The sequence below is a fragment of the Nicotiana tomentosiformis genome, chromosome 3 (assembly GCF_000390325.3).
Source record: "Nicotiana tomentosiformis chromosome 3, ASM39032v3, whole genome shotgun sequence".
Classification (NCBI taxonomy): domain Eukaryota; kingdom Viridiplantae; phylum Streptophyta; class Magnoliopsida; order Solanales; family Solanaceae; genus Nicotiana; species Nicotiana tomentosiformis.
Window position 1 is genome coordinate 56,255,428 of NC_090814.1, and position 25,495 is coordinate 56,280,922.

Here is a 25,495-nt window from a genome sequence, read left to right on the forward strand (position 1 = left end):
GGGACTTGGAATAAGTCTGTGTTGTCATTTAGAACTTGTCCGCAAAGTTTGGCATCATTCTGAGTTGATTTGATAGGAATCGAACACGCGGTTATGTTTTTAGAAGTTCTTGAGTGTCATGTTGAATTCATGTGTTTTGAGGTCCGATTCGTGATTTCGTATGTTATCTTGATGATTTGATTGCACGAGCGAGTTCGTGTTATATTTTTAGACTTGTGTTGATGTTTGGTTTGTAGCCCCGGGGGCTCGGGTGAGTTTCAGATGCGATTTGGAATGTTTGGAAGAGTTTGGAAATTGCTGTTGTGATCAGAGGCCTCAGGTCTCACAATTGCGAGTTTTGGATCGCAATTGCAATGTTAGCAGTAGTCTGCTAGGTTCGCATTTGCGAACCCAGTGTTCACATTTGCGAACCCAGTGTTCGCATTTGCGATCTTCTTGGTCGCATTTGATATGTTTCCATGTTCGCATTTACTAACAAATCATCACATTTGTGGTGACAACAAGGGTGTGAGGGACTTCACTTTTGCGATGGTTTCTTCACCTTTGCGGCGTTCGCATTTGCGACACCTGCGACTAGACAAAAAGGTGAGGGACGGGAGTTTTGGTCTCATTTTCTTATTTTGGAACCCTAGACTCGGTAAGAGGCGATTTTGAAGAGGGGTTTTCATCTACAAACTTTGGGTAAGTGATTCTTATCTATTTCTAATTATATTCCATCAATATATCCTTGATTATAACATCAAAATCATGTGAAGCAAAGTGAAAATTCCTGAAACTTTATCAAGTTTTTGAAAAATAAGAATTTAAGTTTTGAGAGTCGATTTGGACTCGGATTTTAAAACTAATCACATTAATGAACTCGTGGGATTATGGGTAGTCGAAATCTACCGTTGAACCAAGGTTTTGACTGGACAAGCTCGGGGTTGACTTTTATTGACTTTTGAGTAATTGTGTAAACATCATAGCTTTAATTATTGGAATTGATTTCTCACATTATTTGATGTTATTGAGTCGATTTTGGATAGATTTGGGTCGAGCGTAGGTGAATTTTAAAGGAAAAGATATTTTAGATTATTGATTGAGGGCTTTTGAGGTAAGTATCTTGCCTAACATTGTGTGGGGGAACTACCCTATAGGGATTGGTTTGTTTGTACTATTTGAACTACATGAAAGACGTGTACACAAGGTGACGAATGTGTACATGGCTTATATGTAGAAATTTGACTGGCTTAGACTCTTAGGCTCTTATGTACATTAAAATGAAGTTGTCTTATCATGTTAAATCCCCCTTTGCTAAATTTACCCTTACGTAACTTATTTGAAGTTGATTGATTCATGTTCTACCCTTGTGGCCAAATATAGTCTTATATGCCTTAATTGAAGTTGTTGCCTCTTTTACCCCCAGGACTTTATTGACCGGTGCAGGGACTGGCTGCACAACATGAGGATATTGGAGTTTCACGGGGTGGATTTTACTATTTTCCAGCTGGAGGGTGGGGCCCGTAGATGGTGGCAGTCTTATCTTCTTGGCAGACCAGTAGGTTCTCCTCCCATGACTTGGGACCAGTTCACACGCCACTTCTTGGACAGATATATTCCGCCCTCTCATAGGGAAGAGTTGCGACTTCAGTTCGAGTAGCTCCAGCAGGGCCATATGTCAGTGACCGACTATGAGGTGAGATTCTCTGAGTTGTCTCGTCATGCACTTATGATACTTCCAACTGATGCTGAGAGAGTGCGGAGATTTGTTACGGGATTGCACTCTACCAGTCAGGCCACTACGGCCCGAGAGGGTGAGATGGGGACTTCTTACGAGCTAGTTGTAGAGATAACTTGGAGGATCGAGGGTGCACGTCAGCGTGCTCGGGAACAGGCTATGAGGGATAAGCGGTTCCGGTATTCTGGAGAGTTTAGTGGAGCCCCGGCTGGGGGCAGGGGTTAGTTCGTGAGGGGTCAGTCTAGCAGGACTACATATCCAGCACCGCCGCCTTCTCGGGGTGCTCTAGTGCGACCTTATTTAAGTGCTATGCCAGAGAGTTCTTACCATCTGCCAGCTATTCAGGGATCCTCTAGTGGGTATTCAGGTCATCACGGTCAGGCTTCCGGTCAGCAGTCCACCGTTCTGAAAGGTTGTTATGAATGTGGGGATCCTGGCCACATGAAGAGGTTTTGTCCTAGACTTCGGGGCAAGGCAGTGTAGCATGGACACCAGTCTATGATTACAGCACCAGCTGCCCCACTAGCCGTCCGGCCGCCCAGAGGCGGAGGGTGGGTGGGTAGGGTTTTCCTAGAAGTAGAGATCAGACAGAAGGAGGCCAGTCAGGTGGCGCTCCAGCTAGATTCTATGCTTTTCCAGCCAGACCAGATGTAGTGGCCTCAGATGCCATGATCACATGTATTATTTATATCTGCGGTAGGGATGCTTCGGTACTATTTGATCCAGGGTCTACCTATTCGTATGTTTCACCTTTGTTTGCTCATTTCCTGGGTGTTTCTCGGGAGTCCTTGGGTACTCATGTTTATGTGTCCACTCCAGTGGGCGATTTTGTTGTTGTGGATCGAATCTACCGGTCCCGCATTATTGCGCACGTGGCAAGACAAGGGGGCTATGTCGGGGATTATTTGTGATGACTTGTGATGGCCTGGGGGGCATTGCTATTGATGATATTTGTGTAGTGGTGTGCCTACCTTTTGTGAGTCATGCATTTTATGCTTTGTTGTGTTGTTTTGTTTTTGTCATTTGTTGTCTCTATTCTCACTTGTTGACTCGATATGTAATAGAACACTTGCACAAGCATACACGTAATTAACCACTCATATCTATTTAAGAAGATGAACCCTGATGTCTATTGATCATTTACATGTATTCTCGTATACTTGCCTTTTGTGTGAGAGTTGCACTATTGGTACGTGAGTTGTACGTACGGTTATGAGTTATGGTTATTGCTGGCACGTGAGTTGTCCGTATAGATATGTGATATTGTCACTCTCTTAGCACGTGAGTTGCTCGTGCCGATATGAGGTATTAATGGTATTGGCACGTAAGTTGTCTGTGCGATTGTGATTTGTAATGTGGGCACAAGATGCCAAGAGATTATGGTTCGTGACTTGGGACTCGCGAATTGTGGTGATGAGGTGTGGTACCTCGGGAAAATTTTTGTATAAACCTTGTGTGAAAGCAATTATTTATTTGGTTGCTACCTGTTTTTCCTTACTTGGTTTCACCGGACCTTGATTGTATTCATCTTACTCTAAGGCATGTTTGTTCATTGTCTCTAATTGTTGCTTCTAGTTTTCTATTGCAAATATTGTTGTCGTTTCACCATGCTTAGCTTTATATTGGTATTGTTTCCTGTTAGTTCACATTTATACTTGTACATGTTATTATATCTAGCAGGTGTCTTGACTGTTTCTCGTCACTACTCCACCGAGGTTAGTCTTAATACTTAGTGGGTACTGCTTTGGTGTACTGATGCTGCTCTTTCTGCACATTTTTGTGCAGATCTAGGTACTTCGAAGTTTGTTGATCGTTAGATAGCTAATCAGATATCGCTGTGGAGACTTCAAGGTATACCTGTCGTCGCGTTAGTAGGCCTTAGAGTTACCTTCTGAAATTTATTTTGTACAGTTTATTTCTATTCCGAAATAGATGTACTTAGAAATTTTCTAGTGAACTCAGTAGAGCTTATGACTTGTACTATCGATTTTGGGGATATTGTATCATGTTGAGATTGTTGGCTTTATATAGAAATATATGGTTTATATCTAATAGTTGTTTTGGTTAAATTCTTTCATTTAATTCAGTAAGTGTTAGGCTTACCTAATCTGCGATCACGACATCCTGCAGAGAGAAATTGTGGTCGTGACAAGGTTAAATGGGGGCGACCAAATAGGACGCCTGTGTAATTTTTACTCTTTAATCTCTTCACTTTGCTAAAGTGGAGCATATTTTGTGTCACTAATGACCCATGTTGAAAACTAATGGTGATATCCCCTGTGACACTCAAATGATTGTATAACACTAAACCCATGGTAAAAGACTAACTCTATTCCTAATTCCCTCTCTACTCCAACTGTAAATGGCTGTTATAATATATGTCTCGAAAGTTTTAATATATTTCTCTATAAAGGAGATAATTTTTTATTTTGGCTTTGCTTTTGTTGTATCAACTAATGGTTTGCTTGGCTATTGATTCTACAAGTTATGCACCTGAATTCGCTGCTATTTGTATAAACCAGTCAAAACACCTGAATGGTTTGCTTGACTATTGATTAAAAAAGTCAAATTCATATCCTAAAAATATGAAGAAGGCAGAACCTAGAGGGGAATCACCACGTGAGAGTCACAGAGATAGCACCATTTGTTTTTAACATGGATTTGTTAGTGAGACTAAAAATGCTCTACTTTAGCAAAGTTAAAAGATTAAAGATGCTCTGAATTATATTTGGAGCACAAAATTAGACCCACTCTCATAGATAAGGGATAATTTTAGTCCAAAATTCAAATATATTTGATTAGACATGAAGTATAAGAAAAACTGACTAAGTTGCGAATTTTTGGCTTCAAAAATTTCAAAAATTTCTTTGGCTATAAAAATATATTATTAATGTTAAAATTAAATTAAATTATTTTAAAACATAAAAATAATATACCTTTAAAAATGAACTAATTAAAATATAATCTCATATAACAAACAAGAGAAGGTTTATCAAGTGTTTCTTTTATAATTGTAAAAAGATTGGACAACCCAAAATTCAGTTATCTAACTATATTAAATGATCTTTTAAATTGGTTAAGATTTTCTGGTTTATGGCCGCTTTTCTATGGTGTATCCGTTGTTGCTTCAGTGAATATTCTTCACTAATAGGTTTAGATCAAACAAAGGAAGTAGCTTTAATAAGCTATTCGCAATAATCAGATTTTCGACGAGGCATAATCAAAGGCTATACAGGGGCTTGAGACCTTGGTAATCCATGTTGTAAATAATGAGCGTTCACCCTTGGTCTATGCGAATTATGGGCCTGGCTAACGCATGAAACATTCCGCTTCGGGAGTATTGTCTCAGGACCAAAACTCAAAGAAATTGATAAAAGCATATACAAGCAGTGGAGCATGTGGTTTATTTCGATACAACACGTATAATTTTACCGGCCCTTGACATATATATGAAAAAAAAACCTGTGCTTTTATGGGATGGAAGCAAGCTCACTCTCATTTTAGAAAATAGAGGAAAGATAGTGATAAAGTTAGAAGTTTTAGGCTTGCTTTCTTTATTCTATTCTCTTGCAGTTGTCAATACAAAATTTGATTATTCAGAGAATAAAAATGGTTCTATTAAAAATAGGTTGTATTGATGACCAAAAAAAATCTTTCCAAGATGCAAGCTTATTGAATTAGAATTAAATCATGGGATCATTTAAACTAATCATGAACAGAACTCTCTCTTTTCTCCTTTTTCTGTCCTTTTAAGTTTTGTACCTATTGGCATTTTATTCGTTTGAAGAAGGAGTTATGTGACAAAAATCGATGAATATCTAGATAGTTCTTGAAATTAGTACTAAAATTGGGGAGGAACAATATTATAATAAATATGATCTTTAGATATAATACCACTAAATCCGTATTGGGGACGGGAATTAGAAAAATCAAAGAAGGCTATCCAAGCATATATATTCTTCTTTCTTTCTAGTTATTGTTTACAGAATTTGTTAAACAGTTTTAAATTCAAAATAACGAAAAGTATATTTCCATCAAATTATATTCTGTTATGGTTCATTGTAAGGTATGCGACTTGAATCTTACATCGATATTGTAATATACTGATGTAGGATTTATATTGTCTTGGGCTCTCTTACCTCACTGTCTACGCTCCGCATCCATGGTCCTCAATAGCATCGGTATTATAATAAGTCCTACAATTGACCATCCTCGACGACTTTCTGCTAGACTATATTAGCGTCACCATCACGATGGTCACATAGGGAGGTGGGTAGCAAAATAGAATAACGATCATGTTATTCTATTGGCCAAATATATCGACAATCCCTTAAAGCTATTCATACTTTTCACTTAGATACTCCATTTTAAGTCCGTTCTATTTTACAACTTCAACTACAACTCAAATATGTCATTTAGACACAATTCGGTGATGTGGCATAGTGAGTACTACCCACCTCTTTAAATAGCGTGACATGCATATAATGTTATTGTTAGAGGTCCCAAAGAACAAGTGTTAATAAAAAAATAAAGTGCTAACTTTTTCTCTCTCACATCTCCATCTACGAAGAGCACCTAAAGTTCTCCATTTTTCTTCTTCATGTTTAGAGCTAAACTAGGTGCAAAGCTGGAAAAAGAAAAGCAACACCACCACTGGCTCATCTTCTCCAATTATCTTCCATCATGTGAGCTTTACCCAGCTTCTCAGCCCAAAAATAACAAAATCCTATTAGTTTGTCAAAAAGTAACATGAAGAAGAGAGACACTACTAAAAATCTGCTAAAAACCGATCAACTATTTCCGACCAACGTTGGTCGGTCAAAAAAAGCGACCAAAAACCGTCCAGGTTGGACGGAAACTGAAGAAATTTTTTTTTATATTTTTTAAAACTAAATACCGACCAACGTTGGTCGGTAAATTGGTCAACGAATTGACCCGGCTGGTCAGACAAGAAAATTTTGGATTACCGACCAACGTTGGTCGGTAATCTGGATCCAATTTTTTAAATTTTAATAATTATTTTATTATTTAAAATGTTTTATAATATTTAAGAATTTATATTTAAAATTACCGACCAACGTTGGTCTGTTAATGTAGGGGAAGCATTTACCGACCAACTTTGGTCGGTAATTGTTATTTTCTGCAAAATAACCGACCAAAGTTGGTCGGTTATTACGTCAACATTGATCAAACTTTCGAATTACTTTTATATTTACTATCTAAATAATATAAATGTAATTCGTTAACACTTTTGTAATACAAATAATGAATACACTAACATATACTATATATAACATGCTATTTGTAAATTGATTTATCGACTTATAACTTACTTAGATGCATCGATGAATATTAAAAACAAAACGTTTGACCTATATCGACTAATAGTAAAAATAAAACGTCTCGACTTATATCGATTAATCTAGCTATGAGCATTATTAGTGATGAATGAATGAAAAATAAAAGAATTAATACTAAACATCTTTGACTATATATATATATATATATATATATATATATATATATATATATATATATATATATATATATATATATATGGATCACAAATTAAATAAACGAAAGAAGATATTAGTATTAAGTAAACGAGTTAAATTAATAGGTCAAACATGGTCAAACTTTAATAAGCTATATATATACACACTAACATATACTATAACAAGCTACATATATAGTTAAAGTATTACAGTGAAGTGTGTTTGTGTGTGTGTATATATATATAAGAACACGAAGCGCTAGGACCACAGGGTCGGGTTCTTTTAGGGATAGACTTGGGAAGATACTAATTAGTATATATACTTTATCATCAAATATATCTATTTGTAAATTGATTCATCGACTTATAACTTACTTAGATATATCGATGAATATTAATCGATGATTCATCAAAACGTCTCGACCTATATATCGATTAATCTATGTCATGCATTATTAGTATGAACGAATGAAAAAAGAAGTTATTAGCATCAATTACAATATAGTGTATGTGTGTGTGTGAGAAATTACTCACATACTTAATTATAACTTAGAAAATTTACTTAGATAGATGCTATTATAATTTATTAAAATTAAATAGTTAATATAATTATTTATAAAGATTATGCTTATAGTTTATAATTATTTATAATAATTGCATAGTTAAATAAAATAAATGCTTGTAGTTTATAATATTTTTTTATAGTTTATAATATTTTAAGAAAAAAAAACACAAAAAAAAATTTAATTTTTTTTTTAAAAAAACCGACCAAAGTTGGTCGGTTTTTGGTCAAACGGTCAACACTTAATGTACCGACCAAAATTACCGACCAACTTTGATCGGTAATTCTGAAATCAGAGAATTGAAAAACGGGGAAAACCCCCATTTCTCTGAAATTTTCCCCTCTCTTCACTCAAAACCTTCCCCCATCCTTCTCCCAGCCCTCGCCCTCGCCGTCCAGCCTTCGTCGTCGCCGCCGTTGCCGTCGCCGCTGCCACTGCCACTGCCGCCCCTCTCCTTCTCCATCTCCTAAAAATTCTAGGTTTGAATTACAACCCATTTATTTATTATTTCTAGGTTTTGTTAATTAGTTATGAATTAGTTTCAATTGATTAGTGTTTCAATTATTTGAACATTGCATTTTATTGAGGATTAGGGTTTAGGTCTTGTTTTAATTAGTTTTGTTAATTAGTTTTATTAACTAATTAGTTTTGTTAATTAGTCAATTAGTTATGAATTAGTTTAGTTTAGGGTATGGGTTGAATTTCTTTAGTTTAGTTAGTTTATGTTTAAACTCGTAGGATATGAATTGAAATTTTAGTTTTTAGGATTTGTTCTTGTGAATTGAACTTTTAGGATATGAATTGAACTTTTAAGATATGAATTGGACCTTTTGGATATGAATTGAACTTTTAGGATATAAATTGGTGTAATTAGGAAAAAATAATTATCTTGAATTAACTAAAAAAGATATAATTAATTTATAATTGTAGAATAAATTAATTTGTTCTTGTGAATCGAACTTTTAGGGTATGGGTTGAATTTCTTTAGTTTAGTTAGTTTATGTTTAAACTCGTAGGATATGAATTGAAATTTTAGTTTTTAGGATTTGTTCTTGTGAATTGAACTTTTAAGATATGAATTGGACCTTTTGGATATGAATTGAAATTTTAGGATATAAATTGGTGTAATTAGGAAAAAATAATTATCTTGAATTAACTAAAAAAATATATAATTAATTTATAATTGTAGAATAAATTAATTTGTTCTTGTGAATCGAACTTTTAGGGTATAGGTTGAATTTCTTTAGTTTAGTTAGTTTATGTTTAAACTCGTAGGTTATGAATTGAAATTTTAGTTTTTAGGATTTGTTCTTGTGAATTGAACTTTTAAGATATGAATTGGACCTTTTGGATATGAATTGAACTTTTAGGATATAAATTGGTGTAATTAGGAAAAAATAATTATCTTGAATTAACTAAAAAAGATATAATTAATTTATAATTATAGAATAAATTAATTTGTTCTTGTTTTATTTGTATAGATGGAACATCGTACTTGGATGTACAATAGAAATTATCCTAATCGGCGGGGATTAAGGGAGGATTTTGTAGAAGGGGTTGATGACTTTATTAGACATGCAATATCACTTCCACCATACCAAAGTGAAGGAGTAATTAGGTGCCCTTGTGTCAGGTGCGATTGTATGAAGTTTAAAAAATCGGAGGAAGTTAAGCTTCATCTTTATAGGAAGGGGTTTATAGAGAATTACTTTGTGTGGACTAATCATGGAGAGATCGATGGTAGCCGTGGGATATTTCATAACATGGTTGTTGGTGAAAGTAGTAGGTCGGTGGAGAATACAAATCTTGATTCTAGAATTCAGGATATGGTTGCGGATGCTTTTGGGGGTGAGCCCAATGAAAATGTTGAACAAACTCCTAATGATGACGCAAAATATTTTTATGAACAGTTAGAGGAAGCTAGTCGTCCACTACGTGAAGGAAGTCCGCACTCTGAGCTGTCTGTTGCAGTTAGATTACTAAGTATTAAATCTAATTAAAATATTTCTCAAGCAGCCATGGACTCTTTCATTGACCTTATGAGTGAACTAGTTGACCCTAATATCAACTTACCTGGTGATTTCTATAAGGCGAAGAGATTGGTTTCTAAGTTAGGACTTTCGTCAATGAGAATTGATTGTTGTGAAGATGGTTGCATGTTATATTATAAAGATGATGCAACTTTAGACAGTTGTAAATTTTGCAAAAAGCCTCGTTTCAAGAGGCTTTCCAGCGGGAATATGGTCGCTGTCAAGGCGATGCATTATTTACCTCTTATACCTAGGTTAAAGAGGTTATATGCGTCGATGAGTTCTGCTCCTCATATGAGATGGCACTTTGAAAATAGAAGACCACCTGGTGTTATGTATCATCCTTCAGATGGAGAAGCTTGGAAGCACTTTGATAGGACATATCCAGATTTTGCTAGTGAACCAAGGAACATTCGGTTAGGTCTGTGTGCGGATGGCTTCACGCCTTTTTCTATATCTACGACACCATATTCATGTTGGCCTGTCTTTCTTACACCTTATAATCTACCACCTGAGTTGTGTATGACTAGTCCATATATATTCTTAAATTGTATTATCCCCGATTCACGTAATCCGAAAAGTTTGATTGATGTATATTTGCAACCTTTGATTGATGAGCTAAAACAATTGTGGTATGATGGTGTTGAAACATATGACATATCAACCAAACAGAATTTTAATTTGCGTGCTAATTTAATGTGGACTATTAATGATTTTCCTGCGTATGGAATATTGTCTGGGTGGATGACTGCTGGGAAGCTAGCTTGTCCTTACTGCATGGAAAATAGTAAAGCGTTCACTTTGAAACATGGCCGAAAGCAATCACGGTTTGATTGTCACCGTCAATTCTTGTCTGATGATCATGAGTTTAGAAGGATGAAAAATGCATTCAAAAATAAGAAAGTGGAATATGATTCTCCACCTCCGATACTTTCAGGTGAGGAAATTTGAGAGAGGGTCCAGAACTTCAGTAAAGTTACTGAGGCTCCACCTTATAGATTCTCCGGATATGGTGTTAATCATAATTGGACGAAACAGAGTATATTTTGGGAGTTGCCTTATTGGAAGGATAATCTTCTCCGACACAACCTTGATGTCATGCATATTGAGAAGAATTATTTTGATAATTTGTTCAACACAGTGATGGATGTTAAAGGTAAGACAAAAGATAACCCGAAGGCTAGAATGGACTTACAAGAATATTGCAGGCGGCCTGAATTATATTTGCAGACAGCAAACAATGGTAAGGTGTTCAAGCCCAAGGTAAGTTACACATTCACTTTGGAGGAAAGACGACAAATTTTTGATTGGGTTACGAAATTGAAGATGCCTGAGGGTTATGCGTCGAATCTTGGAAAAAAAGTAGATATGGAGGTAGGGAAGTTGATCCATTTGAAAAGTCATGACTACCATGTTTTCATGGAGACCTTAGTGCCTATTGCATTTTTGTGGTTTGCGTGAAAGAATCTGAAAACTCATCACAGAGATTAGTTTGTTTTTCAAAGACTTGTGTTCTACCACATTAAGGGAAGAAAACCTACTTCGGATGGACCAAAACATCCGTGTAATTTCTAGTAAGATGGAAAAAATATTCCCATGTGGTTTCTTTGATGTGATAGAACACCTTCCAATACATTTTGTACACGAGGCACGACTTGGAGGGCCTGTTCAATGCAGATGAATGTATCCCTTTGAGAGGTAATATTATAAGTTTGATGTAATATTCTATTTTATTTGAATGTTCTTGGCTAACATGAGATTATGTAGGACAATTGGCAAATGCAAACAATTTGTTAAGCAGAGGAATAAGATTGAAGGATCTATATGCGAAGCCTATCTTGCAAAGGAAACTGCACATTTTTGTTCTTATTATTTTGAGAGTAACGTGCCATGTTCTAGGAATAGGCCCAATAGGCACACGGTCGAATGTGTGAATGATCCATTATATCCACCAATGTCCATATTCAATCAACCAGGCCGATGTTCTAAGGATGTTAGAAAGAGAAGTTTGAGTGATATGGAGTACAAGTCAGTTACACTTCATGTGTTGCTAAATTGTCCCGAAGTTGTACCATTTCTCAAGTAAGTATTGATTTATTAGTTATCAAAATGTAAAATTTACTGTGACTACATATTGATGCAACTATTAAAAATATTTGATATGTCACAGTCACTTCGTCGGTCAATTTGGCTATGATGTTGTATATACGAGATTTGATACGTGATTCAAATAATTTGTAAGTGTGTATATATATATATATATATATATATATATATATATATATATATATATATATATATATATATATATATAGTGAATGTATAAAAATTGATTCATAAGTTGTGCTAACTTATGAATTTTTTTAACTCTATGTAGGTAAATAATTCAAATAATGGTGTAAATCAATTTTTGAAAGATACATCTTGGGGACCTGGGCTTCAGGTCACAACAATGTCTAAGTACGTAGTGAATGGTTATAAGTTTCATATAGAGGATTGCTCTAAAAATAAAAATAGCAACAACAGCGGGGTGTGGGTTCAAGGTGGTGATGGCAACCAAGTTGGAGATATTGATTATTATGGTGTGGTCAAAGAAATATTACAACTAGAATATACAGGTTGGCCATATAAGAAATTGATACTCTTTAGATGCAAGTGGTTTGACCCAAATCCAACAAGAGGTACAAGAGTACACAACCAATACAACATAATTGAGGTTAATCATACGAGGGAGTATGATCGCTATGATCCTTTCATAATTGCACATAACGTTAGGCAAGTGTATTATGCTCCTTATCCATTGCGGCGGAATAAGTTCGATTGGTGGGTTGTAATAAAAACTAAGCCTGTAGGTAGGGTGGAAGTCGAGAATATGTTAGATGTTGCATATCAAAACGATATCTCCAATGTTCACCAAATAGTGGACGATCAGTTAGAAAATGATTTGGAACATCCTGAACGCATATTGGAAGAAGTTGATATAAATGAAGTAACAATTATAGAAAATGAGGACGAAGAATCAACTGATGAAGCTCAAACAAGTGAGGATGAAGAATTCTCGGACGAGGAACAATACGTCGATGAGGATTAAAAAGTTGGTTTTTTAAAGCACTCTCATTTTATAGCTAGTTTCTTATATGTTTCAATCTAAATGTGTATTATATTATGCAGATGGCAGGCAAGGGTCAAGGTAACAATGACCCTACTAGTTCTCGGGGTCGAGAAAAGGGTAGGAAGGGAAAGAGGAGGGTAGAAAATAATACTCCCTCTTGTCCACCCTTTTCAGAGATGCCTATGTCTTATCCTCCACCACACGGCTATATTGAGCTGCCACAACATCACGAGCCGTACACCTTCATTTAGACACCCAGTCTTCCATCACAGGACCATAGGACGATACGTCCGACATATAGTCCAGCTGCCTCACAACCATCTGCATCACATCCACATGGATCACATCCCTACATATCACAGCCACATGGATCGCATCCATCCATGTCACAACCACTCGGGTCACAGCCACTCGGGTCACAGCCATCGGTATCACATCCACTTGGGTCGCATCCAGCTATGTCGCAGTCACATGGATCGCAACCATCTTCATCATCGACTCCATCTATTGCAGGCCTTCGCCTGCGAGGCATTAGCTCTGACCCGCCTACACCATCTTCACATGCCTCTGATACACATGCTTCGGATGGTGATGACGAGTTAGTGTATTATGATCGATATGGCAGGATCATCATAGTCCCTGAGGGTGATGGGTAAGTGTTATTCATTATTTTTGCGTCTTTTGATTTGTAACATTTTTACTAAGATATTAATGTGTTTTTATTGTTAAATTGCAGGTTCAGACCGGGTAATAAGACTATGAGGATAATCACCAATGCCATCAGAAAGCTTTATGATGGCCCTTATGCGACTTGGACTGATTGCCCATTCTCACTGAAGGAGCAAATTTTCAATCAATTTAAGGTATAAATGTTCTTTTAAATAGTTTAATAATTTATATTTATGATGTTTTCATCTAATATTTAACTTTTAAAATACAGAGCAAGTGTGTATGGGAAGACCGCTAAAGCGCGAAAGTGGCTACAAATTTTTATCATAAAGCTCGCAAGAGATTGGCGGATGCTTTCTCGGATGCTAGAAAGAAGAACAAGAGGCCTGGCTGGTTACTTGAGAATTTGTGGAATGATTTGCAAAGGCAATAGCTTACCGCAGAGTTCTTAGAGAGGAGCGAAAAAGGAAAGAAAGCTCGTGCATCCGAGAAGGGAGGCTCCTTGAACACTGGAGGTGCGATCAGCCTAGGGACAATAAAAAGAAGATTGGTACGTAATTGCTTAAATTATTTTACTTTTCTAAGTATATCTATTCTGTTTATTAACTAAATTAATTTATTTTTAGGAAAAGAAGTATGGGCGTCCAATGAGTCATGATGAGCTATTCAAGGAGACACATATTGTGAAGAAGAAGAAAGAGGGGGATCAAGATAGGTGGGTCGAGGACTGGGCCTCGACTGCATATGTAAGCTTTCAATTTTCTCTAAGTATTATAATTTACTTTTATAAAAATTTTAAAATACTGATTTAATTTAAAATAATATAGGGTCGCTACCAAAGTAACGTGGAGGAATTCATCCGTAGTCATCTAGCTGGTGAATCGGGTGAGCCAACCTAACCTTCGGACGAGGATGCTGAAAGAATATGGTTGGAGTCTGTTGGCGGTCCAAAATGGGGGAAGGTATACGAGCTTCCTACTAAAAACTTCCATCGCTATAAGTGTGGAATGCGAGGAATAGGGACTTTCTCGCAAGGCGAGCAACTTAATAGGGAGAGCCTCTCCGCTATGCGGGAGACAGTGACAAAGCTCACATCAAAGCTAGAAGCGGCCAAGGAAAGAGAAAGGCTTAGAGATGCTCAATTCCTTGGTATGCAAGCTCAGATCAGAACTCTCCTATCTAGTGGAGCTTTTCCGTTGCCCCGATCTCGTGAATCATCTCCAGAGGGTCGACCTCCACGTGATCGTTCCTCCCGTCCTGCTCGTGATCGTTTCTCCCATCCTTCCCATGATCGTGCTTCCCGTCCTTCACAAGACCGTTCTCTATATCGTCTTGTAAATGAAAGTTCATCAGACGGTGATGATGATATTGTAGAAAATACCCCTTGACTTTTATATACTTTGAACTAGACAAATAGAACCAGTTTTGAACTAGTTGTAATTAGTTTTAACTTGGTTTTGGATTTTTATGTTCAATTGAACTTTAATTTGTTAGTTTTAAAGTATTTATTGAATGTTGTTGTTGTTGTTGTTGTTGTTGTTGTTGTTGTTGTTGTTGTTGTTGTTGTTGTTGTTGTTGTTGTTGTTGTTGTTGTTGTGTTGTTGTTGTTGTTGTTGTTGTGTTGTTGTTGTGTTGTTGTTATTGTATTGGTATGCTGACACGTGGTGTAGCTGCCAAAACAGGCATTTTATGCCAAAATTAAACCCAGAAGTTGGTCGGTTTTTAATAAAAAAAATAAATTATTCCAAAATACCGACCAAAGTTGGTCGGTTAATGAACATTGAATTCCCAGAATTCAACATTACCGACCAACTTTGGTCGGTATTTTGCTTGCACTGTTGAGATTACCGACCATAGTTGGTCGGTAATGTTTAATTTTAATTATTTTTAAAAAATATATATGTTCAATTACCGACCAAAGTTGGTCGTTTTTTTTTTAATTTTAATAATTAATAAAAAAAATATAATTTAGTTAAACCGACCAACCTTGGTCGGTAAAATTAAATTAATAAAATATGTTTCCGATCAAAGTTGGTCGATAAGTAATTAAACTTGTCAGATGGTCGTTTTAATCTACCGACCAAGTAAGAAGGTCCGTGAATTGATTGTCACATCGTTCATTTCTAGAAGATTATGAATAATGTTCTAGAAGGTTACAGAACCATACATTCTTCCTCAGAAAAATCTTGAAATTTCCAGACTCTTTTATTTCCTCTTATATATATATATATAACTCACTTCTCTTGCGTTCCAAATCAGCAAACATCTGTTGACAATCGAAGCATATCTCAGACTCTCAAAAGCCCTCTCAGTCAAGAATGTCTCTTATCCCAAGCATTTTCGGCAGTCGATGAAGCAACGTCTTTGATCCATTCTCTCTGGACATGTGGGATCCCTTTGAAGGTTTCCCCCTTTCCAGCAATTTGGCCAATGTACCCAGCTCGACTCGCGAAACCTCTGCCTTTGCCAACGCTAGGATTGATTGGAAAGAAACTCCAGAAGCGCACATTTTCAAAGCTGATCTTCCGGGGCTGAAGAAGGAAGAGGTGAAGGTGGAGGTCGAGGAAGGAAAAGTGCTGCAGATTAGCGGAGAGAGAAGCAAAGAGCAAGAAGAGAAGAATGACCAGTGGCACCGTGTTGAAAGGAGCAGTGGCAAATTCCTTAGGCGATTTAGGTTGCCGGAGAATGCCAAGATAGATCAGGTGAAGGCTATTATGGAAAATGGTGTGCTCACCGTTACAGTTCCCAAAGAGGAAGTGAAGAAGCCTGAGGTCAAAGCCATTGAGATATCTGGTTAATTCTTTCTTTCCTTACACATTGCAAGTGTCTCCTCTGTTGTAGATTCATAATGAATAATTTGTGTCTCTCTGAGCTATGCTTCTTATAATGTAATCTGGTTGGTGATCGGGTGTCAAGTTTGTTTGTGAAAGATGGTTGTAATGTAATTTGCTATAATAACACTACTTATTCACTGTTACAGCCTCTAGGCAATCTGCACAACTTACCCCAGAAAGGTTTGCACCTTCTTCTTCTTAGTAGCTGATTTGCATACTAAAAATTCTTGAATAATAAGGTAACCAGATCCTTACGCCATTCAGGTAGCTTCAGTATTATTACCAATTTCCAATGAATTGATATGATTATAGCCTCCGAAGACAAACGGTTAAGATTCAAAACAATTAGCAAACATTCTATACTCCAGATTATAGCCACCACTACTAGAAATAAGGTGATTTCCGTCTAAGGCTTTTCGATCGAAATCGATCGGGAAAATAATCGACCGAAATCAGTCAGAAATAAGAGTATTTGGTCGCAAAAGTCAACAAAAATTTTCTGACAACAAAAAAATAAAACTTCCGACCGATTTCGGCCGGAAATTGGTCAAATATTTGGTCATGCGTGTATATAATGTAAAAAATAATTATTTATTAAAAAAATTTCAAATTTTCAACCGAAATCTGTCTGGAAAGTTTGAAATAATTAATTCCCACCCAAGATAAAAATTATATATATTTAATTAACCAGCCGAAATAAGTTATAATTAAATATTTCCGACCGATTCGGTTGGAAAAACGATTTTAAAATAATTAAAATATAAATTTATTAATATTTTTGTGTGTGTATATATATATATATATATATATATATATATATACATACATACATACATCTTAATATAGCTAATGTTATGTCGAATATAGTTTATGTAAATAATAAAGAACTTTTAAATAAATAATATTTAATACTTATTTGATATATATATATATCCCAATTATAACTAAATCCTATCCTACCTTTTAATTTTAGAGAACACCCACAAAAGAGAGAGCTAAGAGAAAACAGAGAAAAAAAACCTAGAGCCTCTAGCATCAAAAAGTTGCGCATCAGCTTCATCCTCTAAGAAAAAGCAGCGGCTCTTTCTTCTTCAACAAGATAAAACATCAAGTGTTTACCATGAAAATACAGCCATGAAACTTCATCCATAATACCATCCTTCTTTCCAAACCAAAGGGCACCATTTTCAGCTCTAAAAATTCGAGCTCAAACCAGTCCCAAACCCATCTAAAACTCCATTAAAACAACCCTTGAACCGCCAGAAAAGAGCTGCGCAAATCAGCTCCGAGACACCCCCAAATTCCTGCAGTTTTTCCTCTTAAAACCAGCCCCAAATTCTCTGTTAAACCTATCCGAACAGCAATGAAAACGCAACTGTAAACTCATCCCCAAATGCCACAAATTTCAGCTCCAAATTACCCCAAAAATCAGCTCTAAACCATCCCCAAATCATCCCCTAATAGCCCTCCCCCCCTAAAACTCGAGCTCAAACCAGCCCCAAACCCATGTAAAACAGCCCTTGAACCGCCAGAAAAGAGCTGCGAAAATCAGCTCCAAGACACTCCCAAATTCCAGCAGTTTTTTCCCTTAAAATCAGCCCCAAATTCTCTATTAAACCCATCCGAACAGCAGTGAAAACGCAACTGTAAACTCACCCCCAAATACCCCAAATTCATGCTCCAAATTACCCCGAAAATCAGCTCTAAACCATCCCCTAATAGCCCTCCCCCCACCCCCCTCCCCCCCAAAAAAAAACAAAACCAGTCACAATTTATCGTTTGGGCTTCGTCAAAACTTATTGTTGTCACACATTTTTGAGGTTCTAATATATCAAAGAAAGAAATCTTGCTACACTAAGGCCCACTTCTTTCTCTTGTCTTTTCTTGTTACAAGTAAATTGTGCTAATGCTTTGAAATGTGTATCCTGATTAGTTTTTTTTTTTCTTTTTCTTACACGATATGCTTTGTTCTGTATATAAGTTGGTATGTGCTGATATGATTTGATACTCCAATTATTATTTTTAGTTTTAATGATTGGAGTTGATTGTGATTTACTGTTAGTATGAATAAGTCATTCACTTCAAAAATTATTACTTTGATGGTTCATGAAGTTATTTACAATTTCTTATGCAGTTTGGGTAGTAAGTTAGGTAATTGAATAAGTAAACACCAGGTCGCTTTAATTTGATTGGGTTTAGGCGAAAACCAAGGCCCAAGACGCTAAAGAATTCAAGTTGGAATATTGTTAATTTATCAAGTTATAACCTTTAATAGCCCCCTAAAGTATAAATGACCCTCTCAATACTAGTATTGGCCGAATCATGCTATTTATTCCACAATAATTTCTCATCCATAAATCAGGACCCACAATAATCCAAAATTAGAATAAGCAACTTATAAACATTCGTACCTTGATTTAGGCGTGATTAATAAAATATTGTGGCTATGATTTATGATTAATGCTAGGGTTTAAGTTTTTTTAATTTAACTAATTTTAATTATGATTAATACTAGGGTTAGCTAATTTTATTTCATTTAATTATATTTTCCTTTAATGGTCTAATTGAATTAAAAAAAACTTATTTAGGGATAGATATGAACTTTCAAATTAATAAGCACTCAAATTATTTAAATTAATTATATTGTAACTAAAGTTTATGATGTAACTTAATTCTATAAATTAATCTGAAGTATGATTAATATAATTTATTCGTTCTTTATGTAGATGGAATCTCGTAGTTGGATGTATAATTGGAATTATTCTAATCGTCAGTTTTTGAGGGAGGAATTTATAGAAGGGGTTAAGGAATTTATTACGCATGCAATGTCACTTGAACCGTTTCGGATTGGAGGGTTGATTAGGTGTCCTTGTGTGAAGTGCAAGTGTTTGCATTTTTTTGGATCGGAGGATGTTAAGGCTCATCTTTATAAAAAAGGGTTTATGGATAATTATTTTGTGTGGAGTAGTCATGGAGAGGTTGATGGTAGTGATGGTATATTTCATAACGTAGTTGTTGGTAAAAGTATTAGGTCGGTGGGGAATAACATTCAACATCCTAGATACCATGAAATGGTTGCGGATGCTTTTGGGATGCACTTCGATTTTGAAACCCATGAAAGTGTTGAACAACCTCCTAACAAAGAGGCAAAATATTTTTATGAACAGTTAGAGGCCGCTAGTCGTCCACTAAGGGAAGGGAGTATGCACTCTCAGTTGTCTGTTGCGGTTAGATTATTAAGTATCAAATCAGATACCAATATTTCTCAAGCGGCAATGGATTCTTTCATTGGCCTTATGAGTGAACTAGTTGACCCAACTTTCAACATACCTGAAGATTTCTATAAGGCTAAAAAATTGGTTTCTAAGTTAGGACTCTCATCTATAAGAATCGATTGTTGTGAAGATGATTGCATGTTATATTATAAGGGTGATGTAGATTTAGAAAGTTGTAAATTTTGTGAAAAACCTCATTTTAAGCGGCTTTCCAGCGGAAAGAAGGCTGTTGTGAAGTCAATGCATTACTTACCTCTTATTCCTAGATTAAAGATGTTGTACGCATCGATGAGTTCCGCTCCTCATATGAGATGACACTATGAAAATAGAAGGCCGCCCGGTGTTATGTGTCATCCTTCAGATAGGGAAGCTTGGAAGCATTTTGATAAGACGTATCCGGATTATGCTAGTGAACCGAGAAATGTTCGGTTGGGTTTGTGTGTTGATGGTTTCACGCCATTTTCTGTTTCAGCAATACCATATTCATGCTGGCCAGTCTTTATTACGCCGTATAATCCTCCGCCTAAAATGTATATGACTAGTCCATCTATTTTTTTAAATTGTGTTATTCCCGGTCCCCGCAATCCAAAGAGTTTTATTGATGTATATTTGCAACCTCTAATTGATAAGCTTAAACAGTTCTGATATGATGGAGTTGAGACATATGATATATCAACTAAGCAAAATTTCAACTTGCGTGCTAACTTAAAGTGGACCATTAATGATTTTTCTGCGTATGGAATGTTGTCTGGGAGGATGACTACCGGAAAGTTAGCATGTCCTTACTGCATGGAAAATGGTAAAGCGTTCACTTTAAGACATAGCCGAAAGCAGTCATGGTTTGATTGTCATCGTCAGTTCTTGCCAGTTGATCATCAGTTCAGAAGGATCGTCATCGTCAGTTCTTGCCAGTTGATCATCAGTTCAGAAGGATGAAAAACGCATTCAAAAAGAATACAGTTGAACATGATTTGTCACCTCCAATTTATTCCGGTAAGGAAATTTGGGAGAGGGTTCAGAACTTCACTAAAGTTACCGAGGCCCCACCTTCTAGATTTCCTGGATATGGTGTTACTCATAATTGGACAAAACAAAGCATATTTTGGGAGTTGCCATATTGGAAGGATAATCTTCTTCGGCACAATCTTGATGTCATGCATATTGAGAAGAACTGTTTTGACAATTTGTTCAACACAGTGATGGATGATAAGAATAAGACAAAAGATAACCCTAAGGCTAGACTGGACTTACAAGAATATTGCAGGCGACCTGAATTACATTTGCAGTCTGGGAACAATGGTAAGGTGTTCAAGCCCAAGGCCAGCTACACATTCACTTTGGAACAAAGACGACCGATTTGTGAGTGGGTTACAAACCTAAAGATGCCTGAGAGCTATGCATCGAACCTGGGAAAACGTGTCGATATGGTTGAGGAAAAGCTGACTCATATGAAAAGTCATGACTGTCATATATTCATGAAAACCTTAATCCCTATTGCATTTTGTGGATTGCCTGAAAATATATGAAAACCCATCACAGAGATAAGTTTGTTCTTCAAAGACTTATGTTCTACCACATTAAGGGGAAAAAACCTATTTCAAATGAATCGGAACATTCCTATAATCAGTAATAAGCTGGAAAGGATTTTTCCATGTGGTTTCTTTGATGTGATGGAACACCTTCCAATTCACTTTGTACACGAGGCGCGACTTGGAGGCTCGGTTCAATACAGGTGGATGTATCCATTCGAAAGGTAATGATCAAACCTTGATTTATTCTTGTAATTTTCTTTAACGTTATCGTCTAATATGACAATGTGTAGGACTATCGGCAAGTGTAAACGATTTGTTAAATAGAGGAATAGGATTGAAGGATCCATATGCGAAGCCTATCTTGCAAAGAAAACTGCCCATTTTTGTTCTTACTACTTTGACAGTCATGTGCCATGTGCTTGAAATAGGCTCAATCGGCACAATGTGGTGATTGAGATTGATCCATTATATCCACCAATGTCCGTATTCAATCAACCAGGCCGAGGTTCTAAAGATCGAACAAAAAGGGGCCTAAGTAGTATGGAGTACAAATCAACTTCAAATCATGTGTTGCTAAATTGTCCGGAAGTTCAACCCTTTCTTAAGTAAGTATTGACGTAAGATTAATTTATATGGGATACTATTTAATTTGGTTGATAAAACTAACAAATAATTCTCAATGCGTCGCTCAGTGACTTCGTGAGTCAATTTGGTCATGGTGCTGTATATTCTACATTTGAGGCATGGTTTAAAGAGTGTGTAAGTGCATCTTACATACTTTCTCACATTTGAATATACATACTTGTAAATATACTTGCTCACTTGTGATTTATTTACCCCTACATGTAGGTTAATAATTCAAACAACGGTGTTAATCAATTTTTAAAAGACATATCTTGGGGACCTGCACCTACGGTTAGGACTATGTCTAAGTATTATGTGAATGGTTACAAATTTCACATCGAGGAATGCTCCAAGTATAAAAAAAAAAAAGCAATAACAGTGAGGTGTGTGTCAAAGGTGGTGAAGGCAACCAGGATAGGAAAAATGATTATTATGGTGTGATCAAAGAGATTCTAGAATTGTCATATTCAGGTTGGCCAAATAAGAAGATTATACTTTTCCGATGCAAGTGGTTTGACCCAAGACCTAGAAGAGGTACAAATGTACACTCGTAGTACAACATAATTGAAGTTAATAAAAGGAGGGAGTATGATTGCTATGATCCTTTTATAATTACAGAAAGAGTTAGGCAAGTGTACTATGCTCCATATCCATTGCGGAGGGATAAGGCTGATTGGTTGGTTGTAATCAAAACAAAGCCTGTTGGTAGGGTGAAAGTTGAGAATGTGCTAGATGTTGCTTACCAAAACGATACCTCAAGTGTTAACCAAATGGTGGATGATCAGTTAGAAAATTACTTGGAGCACCCTCAACGCATATTAGAAGACGTTGATATGGAGGAAATAACAATCATAGAAAATGAGGATGAAGAATCACCTAATGAAAATAAAATAAGTGAAGAGGAAGGATTTTCAGACAAGGAAGGATACGTCAATAAAGACGACTAGCATGTTAGTTTTTTCAAGCGCTCTCAACTTATATAGATTTATATTCTCAATTCTAACATTTTCTTTAATTTATGCATATGGCCAGTAGGGGTCGAGGTAGGTCTAGAAAGGATAAAATGCCTATTGATCATGATAATGGTGCTACACCCACGCTTCTTTCCACTCCACACTTGCATCCCTCTGCTGCTGATGGCCGGAAGCAATCTTCTAGGAACAGATCTATTCCACCGCATCCATCTACTCATCATACTACCCACCATTCGCCTGCCTAGCAGTATTATCACCATTCTCCGCCACAGGGCTATACCTCGCTTCATCCTCATGATCCTACCAGTACTAACATGGGTGCATCGAGTCACCAGTCACAGAGCCATATGGTACGCCCGTCATCTGCTCCATTTTCTTCATCTCCAGCTGGATCGCATCCATCTAGATTTCAGCCGGCCGGATCGCAACAGTGGTCTGGACCGTAGCAGGGGTCTAGATCGATATAGGGGTGTGATCACAGCCATCTTCATCAAGAACCCCGTCTCCCACTCCACGGAGTTCGTCTCCTAGCATTTCTAGACTTCGTCTTCGGGATAGTAGCACTGAGCCAGATGCCCCCCCTTCTGCGCACACTTCAGATTTATCGGAGGATGATGATCTAGATGATGTGCGTTATGATCGTTATCATAGGATCATCATCAGGCATGAGGGCAATGGGTAAGATTTATTTATTACTTCTTTATTTTTGCAGAATTATAATAGCTACTCTTGTTTATTTAATGTAATTTCTATGTTGCAGGTTCATTCCTAATCATCAGGTTACAAAGATAATCACTGATATTCTTGGCGGGTTGTATAATGCACCCTATCCAACTTGGAGTGACTTTCCAGAGGATCTTGTGCAGCAGATGTTCAACCAATTTAAGGTTTTAATACAATTCTTATCTATTTAAGTATTATATTAATAATATTTTTATCTAACGTTACATACTTTATTTGCAGACTAAGTGTGCCTAGGAGGACCGGTATAACCGTGAAATTTGTAAAAATTGGGAGTACAAATGCCGTAAGAAACTCTCTGATTCCTTCAGCTCCGCTCGAAAGGTTAAAAAGAAGCCTTCATGCGTTCTACCGGATGTATGGGTGGATCTGCAAAGGTATTGGGCCACCGAGAAATTCGAGAAGCAGAGTGAACTGGGAAAGAAGGCCCGAGCATCTGAGAAGGGTGGCTCCTTGCACTGTCTGGGTTCAAGGAGCATGGGGGATACGAGGAGACAACTGATAATTTCTTAAAATATTTTGGTCTATTTTTATCGAACTATATTTATATATGTTAATTTTGTTAACACGTTTTATTATATTTGTAGGAAAAAAAATATGGGAGGAAGATGAGTCATGATGAGTTCTTCATGGAGACTCATATCCGAAAGAAGACGGCACCGACAGATCCAACTAGATGGGTCGAGGACCGGGCGGAGACTACACATGTAAGTTTCATAACAACTATAAATGTTAATAATATTATATAGTTAGTAATTTTCTATCTTCTAAATAAAGGGTCGCTACAATATTAATTTGGAGGAGTATACTCAGAGCTTGCCACCGAATGAGCAAGGCAAGCGACCGCCCATTTTAGATGAAGAAGCGCAGAGGATATGGTTGGATGTTGTCGATGGTCCTAAAAATGGAATAGCATACGGCCTTCCAAATAAATCATTTTGGCGCTACAGGGCTGGATTGCAAGGTATAGGGACTTCCGCCCAAGGCGAGGCGATTGATAGATCGACTATATCGTCTATAGAACAGAAGATCGCAAAGCTGACAACAGAGCTTGAAGAGACAAAGGCTAGAGAAAAAAAGAGAGATGAACAATTTTGTACCCTTAAAGTTCAGCTATAAAGGAGGGACGAATAATTTAATCTCTTTCAAGGTCAGCTGGCCAATCTTCTTGCTAGTGGTGCTTTCCCCATTCTCCGGTCTCGTGATCCTTCCCTATGTGCCGACGATGAAGGTTCTAGGAGTAAAGATAGAGATGATGCTAGATAAAAAAACTCATTGAATGGTGTGTATTGCTAAACAAAGTATTGAACTTGTCAATATTTAATTGAGACTAATTTTGAATGATGATTATATTGTTATTTTAGTAGTTGTTATTGTGGTTGTTATTAGTTGTTGTGGTTGTTATTAGTTGTTGTTAGATAACGGTTGTTAGTGTTAGTTAATAGTTTTTGTTAGTTAATTGTTGTTGTTAGTATATTCATTGTTGTTGATTAATTATGGTTGAATGGCAGTAATATAATATTGCCATTATAGGATGGATATTGGTTGTAATTGGCAGGTGGTGTAGCTCACAAATAGGCATTTTTTGCCCAGTTTTTACCCAGATTTCCGACCGAATTCGGTCGGAAATTAATTTTTTTGCCTAGAAATTCATAATTTCCGACCGAATTCGTTCGGAAATTTCAAATACATTCTCCAATTTATGGAAATTTCCGATCGAACTAGGTCGAAAATTATGAATTTATATTTATTTTTTAAAATAAATTAATAATTTATTACAATTTACAACTAATTATTTAATTAAATAAAATTATTATTTTTTAAAATTTCCGACTGAATTCGGTCGGAAAATAAAAAAAATTAAAAAAAAATATTAATAGTTTCCTACCGATTTCGGTCGGAAATTTGAAAATGAAAAAAAATAATTAAT

At 36.4% G+C, this 25,495-nt stretch overlaps 2 long non-coding RNA genes and 1 pseudogene across 2 annotated transcripts; all 3 read left to right on the forward strand.

The window, feature by feature from the left end:
* The first annotated feature begins 15,888 nt into the window (after nt 1-15,888).
* Nucleotides 15,889-16,514, forward strand: LOC104094891 (17.8 kDa class I heat shock protein-like; annotated as a pseudogene).
* A 5,019-nt stretch (nt 16,515-21,533) lies between these two features.
* Nucleotides 21,534-22,136, forward strand: LOC138908746 (uncharacterized). The gene is made up of 3 exons (XR_011415151.1): nt 21,534-21,831; nt 21,919-21,985; nt 22,076-22,136. It is a non-coding gene; the product is annotated as an uncharacterized lncRNA (long non-coding RNA).
* A 58-nt stretch (nt 22,137-22,194) lies between these two features.
* LOC108948009 (uncharacterized) lies at nt 22,195-24,066 on the forward strand. Its single transcript, XR_011415152.1, has 4 exons — nt 22,195-22,800; nt 22,886-23,502; nt 23,585-23,711; nt 23,788-24,066. It is a non-coding gene; the product is annotated as an uncharacterized lncRNA (long non-coding RNA).
* Nucleotides 24,067-25,495: the final 1,429 nt, after the last annotated feature.